The 8,553-nt window shown below is 44.6% G+C and overlaps 1 pseudogene; it reads left to right on the forward strand.

Annotated features, from left to right (window-relative positions):
* The first annotated feature begins 655 nt into the window (after positions 1 to 655).
* Positions 656 to 8,137, forward strand: LOC136515330 (uncharacterized; annotated as a pseudogene).
* The last annotated feature ends 416 nt before the right edge of the window (positions 8,138 to 8,553 follow it).

Here is an 8,553-nt window from a genome sequence, read left to right on the forward strand (position 1 = left end):
GATCTTCTCCACCTTGGTCACATGACTCAATGTCATGTTTCATATGCAATGAGCTCTATCATCACATGTGTGAGCTTTGCAACATCTCTGAGCCATTTTCACCTCTATGGCATATGTTGCTCACACACATGTATGTGTGGACTAATCACCTGTGTATGACACTTAAACACATATTAGTCTACCTAGGTTGTCACTCAATTACCAAAACCAAACAAGGACCTTTCAACCACGATGGATGAGCTAGGCATGTGCCCCAGGTGGTCTAGCCACCGCCACCATCGCCTCCAATATCGAGAGAAGAGGAAGCAATGATAAAAAAAGAGAAGGTAAGAAGATAATTTTTTTCATCAATGACATATTAACATGTGTGTCTCATGTATTAAGGGATGAAGATTTATCAAGTAGAACATGTCTCCTATTACTTTACAATTAATTGAGTTTTCTTAATCCACTATAAAGACTTGTTTGGATGCACTTGTACTTAATCCACAGATGTCGAGGGGTATGGTCAATCGTGGCGTTGGATTCGTCCCAATGTCTGGGCCCACTTATCAGTGAGAGGGTGCACGGGAACTTCAAACTCATAAGTCATACCATTTGTCCCCCGAGCCAGACGTAGCAGTGGTGAATCGAGCAGGCGACGAAAGCGGCAGCCATGGCGGCGGCGGTGGAGAGCATGGTGGTGGTCAACAATGTGGAGACGCTAGCGCGGAGCATGACAGCGTTAGGCATAGCGGAGGTCGTCATCGTCGGCCGTGGTGACGTCAGCGCCTTCGGTAGCCACGGGGCCACCTCGCACCTCCGCTTCAGCCACTTCACCTCCCTTGCCCTCGCCTGTGCATACCTCAAGGCAAGCTAGCCAGCCCTGTCCTCGAGCTCGATCAGGCCCCTAGCCTCACCAAACGCCTAAATATCCGCTGCCCTCCATTTGCTTTGCTGAATATGTATATCATGAGTTTGTGCTTGTTTTGTTGCAGAACAAGAGAGGGTGTGACATCTGCGGCGTGGAGATCACCGACGACGCGAAGCCGGTGGCCTCACACCCGTTCCATCGGAGCACCGTGTTCCTCTTAGGCATTGAGGCTGGTGGGTTTCTCGTCATTCAGTACCGAGGCGAATTTAGGTTGGTTGGAATGCAATTTGGATGGGGAAATTATGAATCAAGATATGGCTTAGTTTGGTGGACCAAGATGGAAATTAGCGCAATTCATTCACTGAATTCGCTTCCATGTTACTCACATATTTGCATTGGGCACTTTTAAATTGTGTGCAAACACCAAATGCCTTAAAAATAGCATCCCTTCTGATGTTTCAGTTAGGTATATATTTTGAAGTCAGCATAGTATTCAATAATGTAACACCCTAAAATTTGAATTTCTGAAAATGGACCTAAAAAGATTTAATTTGGAATTTTTGTGCACATGAAATATAGGAAAATAATTTTTTTCATTAAATTAAAATTCATCATAAGGTAGCAACATGTTTGAGCATACATGCCATTGCATTTGATTTATTTGGTTGAGTGGTTTTGATTGAAAATTCAAAATGGTTAAAATTGCTTTTGCAAATAAAATTAAAAATGGCTTTGAAATAAAAGAAAAGAAAATTAGAAAATGAAAGAATTTAAAAAGTTATTCTCGGAAAACTTACCCAAAATTTGTTCATTTATGTTTGAATTAAAAAGTGTATTTTAAATCATATTTATACTCGATTCGGTTCATACTTGAATTTGTTTTGAATTAAGAAAAGAAAAAGGATTTGGAAAAATAAAAAGAAGAAAAACCTCCTCTCTCTCATTTTGGCCCGAAGGCCCACGTTTTCTCCCCCCAGCCCGCTCCCTTCCTCCTCTCCGCTGGCCTAGCTCGTCGCCTGGCCCAGCTTGCGCCTCCCCTTCCTTCCTTTTCCTCCCGCACATTGGCTTGCTCCGCTTCCTTTCCCGGCCTGGCCTGCTGGCGGCCCAGTTCCACGCCCTTCCTCCCTTCCTCCTTCTCCCGCACGTGGCCTGCTTCGTCACCCGCACGGGCACCACGTAGCCTAGCTCAGCGCCTCGGCCCGCTTCGGCCTTCACCGCGCGCTGCTCGGCCTTTCCCACACGTGCTCCGCCCCCTTTCCTCTTGCTGCAACGCGGGACCCGCTTGTCAGCGTCCCTTTCCTTTCTTCCCCGCTCCCTTCCTTCACTGCCGGCGATGATGCACGGCAAACCACCGGTCCACCGTGCCCGCATGGAAGGTGACCAATCGCCCGAGCACCCTGCTCCCCTTCCTTCTACCGCAGCGCCCACCGCCTACAAAACCCAAGCCGGACCCCCTCCTTCTCTCTTTTCCCGGCTGTGCTCAAGCACTCGCCACCGCCGCCGTAATTCACTGCTCCCACACCTCAAACGCCGTCACCAACGCCACTCGGAGCTCCATCGTGCTTCCCCACGATAGTAGGTACCCTCAATTCACCGTTTTGGTCACGGATTGTTTAGATTTCCCCTAATCCGCGTCGTTGTTTCTCTCTCCAGCCGCCACCGTGGATGCCCCGGCCTTCGGAACCCTTCCCGAACGCTGTGTCCCTATTTCGTCGATTTGTGCCCTGGAGCACCGTATCGGCAAGCTCCTGCCCCGCTGGCCATGGAGCCACCGCGGAACTAACACTCCGGCACGTTCCCCGTCCACATTTTGCATTCCATCATGTTCACGAGCGACTGTAGATTGATTAGGTGTGTTCGGCTTCGATCGGGGAGGTCCAAAGCGCCGTACCGGTGTTCACCGCCCGAAAGGTCCTTGTGCGATTTTGGTAATTGAGTGACAACCTAGGTGGACTAATTGTGTTTATGTGAGATACATAGGTTATTAGTCCACAGGTACATATGTGTGAGCAACATATGCCGTGAAGGTGAAAATGGTTTGGAGATGTTGCAAAGCTCACACATGTGATGATGAAGGAGCTTATTGCACATGAGACATGTGATCAAGGTGGAGAAGATCAAGACAAGACTTGGCTAGATGGATCGGTTGCAAGCGTGAAGGGTAAGTCGGAGGCTTTGGAGCGACGGACCGCGTGGCGGTGCAGCTTGAGCAAAACTTGGCGCTGATGGACGAAGGCAATGGTGAAAAGCAAGTGAAGTCAAGATCGATGAACCAATATGATCACGTGATGATATGGAGTGGATCATATCATTGTTGATCATATTGGTGCATGTGTTGCATCGACATTGGAGGAGATGGAATGGAATGTGCAAGGCAAAGGTATAACCTAGGACATTTCATTTCACCGGTCATAGGTGTGTAGAGAAGTTGATGATCGGGTTTAGGATAGATGGCCATACTATCAAGAGGGGCAAACTTGTTTGCATATCGGTCATCTAGTGCCACTTGAGTGATCTAACTTTGCATCGTCGCTAGGATTGAGTGGCATGGCAAGTTGAGTGGCTAATCCTTTGGAAAATAATTGTGAAAATGCTAACACACATACACATGATGGTGTACACTTGGTGGTGTTGGCACATTTATAAAGGAGACGAAGTTGGAGTTGATGTGGATCAACTCGACGATGAAACGGAGGCGAGAAGGGTTAGGAACTCCACCAGCGGAGTGTCCGCCCATAGAGTGTGGACAGTCCAACGGTGCCACCGGCGCCCTATATAGAAAAGATAGGGTCTCATAGAGTGGACTGGACACTGGTCACATGGTGACCGGACGCTGGGGTCCTACGTTCGGTCAGTGGCAACAGAGAGCATGCAGGCGTCGGTCTTTGACTAGACGCTGGCGCTGAAAGTGATCGGACGCTAGTAGGGTGCATCCAGTCAGGCTGACGTATGGTGACATAGGTGACGCAAAGAAGGTGGATAAGGACTAGACGCTGATGCTACGTCCAATCATGATCGATCGGACACGTCCGGTCACGACTGGTACCTTACTAGAAACGACCGGACGCTGGGGTTGTTGCGTCTGGTCAGTTTGAGCAGCTACGTCCGGTCATCACTTGACCGTTAAGATCAAGTGACTAAGGTTGAATGGAGGTAACAGATGGCGAGCATCCGTTGACCGGATGCTGAGGTCCTATGTCCGGTCGATACGACCGGAGCGTCCAGTCGTCCCGAGTTTTGCCTAGTGAAGAGGTAATGGCTAGTTTAGCCTGTGGGGCTATAAATAGAAGGTGGCTTCGGCCATGGCTGGTGCTGAGCACCTCGGGGGACTTTGTGTCCATGTTTGTGAGTGCTCAGGAGCCCTCTATCTCACATATACTTGATAGTGATAATTCGATTGTGTGAGAGAGCGACTCTAGTGCGATTGCATCATGAGGTTGCATTGAGTGGCACTAGGTGATTGAGTTGTAAGCCAGTGGTGCTTGTTACTCTTAGAGGTTGCCACCTCCTAGATGGCTTGGTGGTGGTCTCCGTTGAAGCCCGCAAGAAGCTTGTGTGGTGCTCTAGAGAAGAGCTTTGTGAGAGGCATTGTGCTCGCCCCGCGAGAGCCATGAAGAGCAACTCTAGTTGAGCGTGTCATTGAGCTACCCTCACTTTTGGAGTAGGTTCTTGCGGTGCCCGACATGTGGGCTTGATGGGTGATGCCAATTAGCCGCCGAACCACCAAGTGAGCGGTCGACAGAACGGGGACTAGCGTGTTGGCAAACACATGAACCTCGAGAGAAAAATCACCGTGTCAACCTTGTTCTTCCCGTTGGTTTGCATCCTCATTACACAAGCTTGTAACTACTTTTGCATACATTATGCTTGTGTAGTTACTTTTGTAGTTAGTTAGCTTATGTAGCTTACTAGTTACCTTCTTGCTTGTGTAGCATAGAAGTAGCTCCCTTGCGTGGCTAATTTGGTTTGTGTGACCTTGTTAGTCACATTGCTTAGTTTGTGTAGCTAAGTAATTGCGCTCTCTAATTTAGCATTGATTGCCTTGTTATTGAGCATTGTTAGTGAGCATTAGGTGGCTTTATACTTTTGCTTACTAGCATGTGTAGGAGCTCCCTTGTTGCTTAAAGCACTAGTGGCATAGGTTTGTGTGACCTTGCTTCTAGAATTGGTTAGGTGAGCTCTAGCTAGCGCGGCACCCTTGTTGCTTAATTAGTATCTTTAGAAGGTGCTAAAGAACATAGATAAAGGGGTGTAGTCTTGGCTAGACCGATAGTTTTAATTCCGCACTTGTTTTGGTTAGCCGACGTGATTAATTTTAGAAAGGACTATTCACCCCCCTCTAGTCCGCCATCTTGACCTTACACCGCCGTGGTTGCCTCGCCGCCGGCCATGGCGGGCTTGCCGACGGTATAGTGCTGCCGCTGGAGGTCATCCCCGTACACGCCTATGCCGTCGGATTCACGTGAACGGCCAAGATTACATACCGGTTTGGGTTACGTAATTGGTCCATCGTAGACCCATGGACCCGGCCCACGGTGCCGTGTCAGCGCACGTCCACCACACGTGTGGCGCACCGCGCCAACCAGCGGCTGCCACATGGCTGCCCGGTCTGCAACCGCAGTTAGCCCTTGGTCAAGCCACGCCCATTTTTGTAGAATAGCCCCTGCAATTTTTGGAAATTAACCCGCAATCCATAACAATTCAAAATAAATACAATTTAGTCATGTTTTTATTCGTTTAGGCCCCTATAGTTTCCAAAAATAGTGCGCGTAGTCCAGTAGCCGTGTAAATTCATATTTTTAATTGTTTAATTTAAAAATAAGTTTAGTTTATTTATAGAAATGCCATCAAACTTGTTTAGGCCATAACTTTATCATTTTAACTCCGATTTGACCCGTTCGAATTGTGTTAGGACCGTATTTACGTTTTCTATGTGTTTATACTATTGTTAGGCATGTTTTCGATATTTAAAATTCATGGGTAGATTTAATCTATTATTTAACTAAAGGAAAACTTGTTTAAATCATAACTTATTCATTTTAACTCTGAAATAGTCCGTTCAAGTTGCGTTGGTTTTGTAACGATGTGACCTACGCGTTAGTATCAATGTCAAAATCTCTAGAATGTCATGGGTTAAAACCCAACTTGAATAATAATTATGTCACTAGATCTATAAATAAAATGTAATAAATTCCACTTCGATTTTTAAAACCAAATATAAGTTTGACTTAATTCAACTTAAGTATTTTCTCTAAAATATCATATACATGATTTTATATAATAAAATAAATAAAGCTTGTGGTTTTCCATTTTATAAACAAAATCTTCTGGTAGATGTATCTTTTCAACCGTAACTCCGATTAGCGTGCTTCCCGCGTCTATGTGTTCGTTGCAATACGTAGATCTGTTTCAAATCATTTTTCCATTAGTTGGTGTATTGTTCTAATTTGGCTATGTATGTATGTTATGCATGTCTATTTGGATGCTTGTGTGGTGTTCTATGATCAAGTCCAGTCGGTGAGCTATATGTGGTGAGTCCAGAAGCAGTTCTTGGAAGTTTTGGACCAGAAGAAGATCTGATCTGAGTTTAAGGCAAGTATAGCATAGGACCATCATTGATACCTATTCATCTTTAATCATTTAATTCATGTTGCATGTGTCTACCTTGGCAACTGTAGTAATTTCACTAGCTAATTGATATCCTGGATTCCTTGATACCTTTGAGTTATTGCATTGGGTAGTTTTTGCTTGTGCTCAACCAAAACCATGATCTTGTAACTTGACTAATGGTATATGCAATAAACATTAAAACATGACTTTTTAGCAACATGGAAATAGGGGGCTAGTGTATTTAGCTACTTTCTAAATGCTCTAGATTCCTCTCCCTAAGGACTTATCTGTAAGTGATCATCCGGGACTTACAGTACATCTGTGAGGGCTATATGGCTCTAGCTTTAACTCAGTATGAGGACATTTTCTAGCTTGTTAGTGGTTACCTTTATGGCGCAAGAAGGGCTCCGATAGGTATGATCTTGGCTTGCCAAGAGGGTGCACTTTGTTAGTCACTCCTTGGAGAGGGGGTTTATGCTTATTGATGGAGAAACCTTAGCGGCCCTAACTTGTTAGACGAATCTTTGAAAGGCTTCATAGTGAACCCTGCCGACCTTTCTTGGTAGTGGGTCAAGAGGCTGATCACCTCGGGCGAAAGGGTAAATCATGACTCACAGTGAAAGTGTACAAACTCTGCAGAGTGTAAAACTGTTATAACAGCCGTGCTCACGGACACGAGCAGCCTTAGAACCCTTATGTAATAGAAATGATCACTAATGGTTAATTGTTTATGCTATTCATTATTCATGTTTACCTGATCATGTGTTTATGGGCTTATTATAAATTCGTTGCTACTCAATCGCTTAAAAAGATGACCTAAGAAAAGCTAATCGCAGTAAACCAGTGTCTGCCTTTTGAGCCTCATGAACCCCATGTTATATTGCTGAGTATGATATGTACTTACGCTTGCTTTACTTTTCTATACTTTGGATAAAAATTCCGAATGGGTACCAGATTGCTAATCTGAAGGAGTTAGGCTTGTGGTCAACCGGTCAGTCATCCCTATGGATTTGGAGTCTTCACCTGAAGATGGGAGTTGTCTTTCCGCTCTCTATACTCTGAGGTTATATTCCTTATACTAATATGTTATGTAATAAGTATTGTCTTTTGATATTACCCTTATTTGTGGCTATATGTGAGATTTGACTTCATGGGCTCACATATAGTATGTATCTGGTTTTGTCTTTAAAACCGGGTGCTACAAATAATTGATTAGCTTGGACAAAGTGTAATTCTAGAGAAAAACGCATCTCTCTTGCAAAAAGGACATTAATTGTAGAACTCCTAGGAACAATTAAGATGTTAGCTAGTAGAGATGCTATCTGAGTTTTGTAATGTAAATTCTAGTAATGGACCGTTGCATGATGCTATCCTAGTTTCCTGAGTCTGGGACATGGAGATGTGTTGGAATCCTCTTTTTTATTGTTTGCATAGCTAAGAACACCCTTTATTTGAACTAAATCCTTCCATTTGTGTTCATTTCATCCTGTAGGGCACATGACTCTCACAAAAAGAGTGTGCTATCTGTGACTTCTTTGTCTACATTCCTCAGTATGGTGGTGGAACTGCATCTCCCAATGTTACAGTTGTAGCTTCAATTGTTCTCCAACACTTTGGGGGTAATAGATTCCATCCTTCTCTAGTCATCACCACATCTTTTTTGGTAATGTATAACAACCTAGTCAAAAGTGGAAGTTTTGAAGCTGTAAATTAGAGATATGAAGGCACACCATTTAGGCGGCCTCCTAGGGTGTCCAAGTATGTTCCATTTAGTTGGTACGTTAGATAGAAATTCCACGACTTAGATGAAGCGCGTCACAACCAGCCTTTCTCCATGCATTCGGCAGTGGATAGATGAAGCAAGTGGACGTATTCAATGAAGTAGATGAAAAATTAAATGACCATGCATGCAAGGACAATATAAACTGTAGGTGTACTTTACATGCAAAAAGTTATTATGGTAGGGAGATTTACATCACTGTGCTTTCACGTGTCCTTTACATAAAAAAGTAACTATGACATAAGACATTAATGAATTTACTATCAATAGATACTAGGCAGTAAATTTCCATGCATGCATGAGTGCCTCC

This window comes from Miscanthus floridulus, chromosome 17, assembly GCF_019320115.1.
Source record: "Miscanthus floridulus cultivar M001 chromosome 17, ASM1932011v1, whole genome shotgun sequence".
NCBI lineage: Eukaryota > Viridiplantae > Streptophyta > Magnoliopsida > Poales > Poaceae > Miscanthus > Miscanthus floridulus.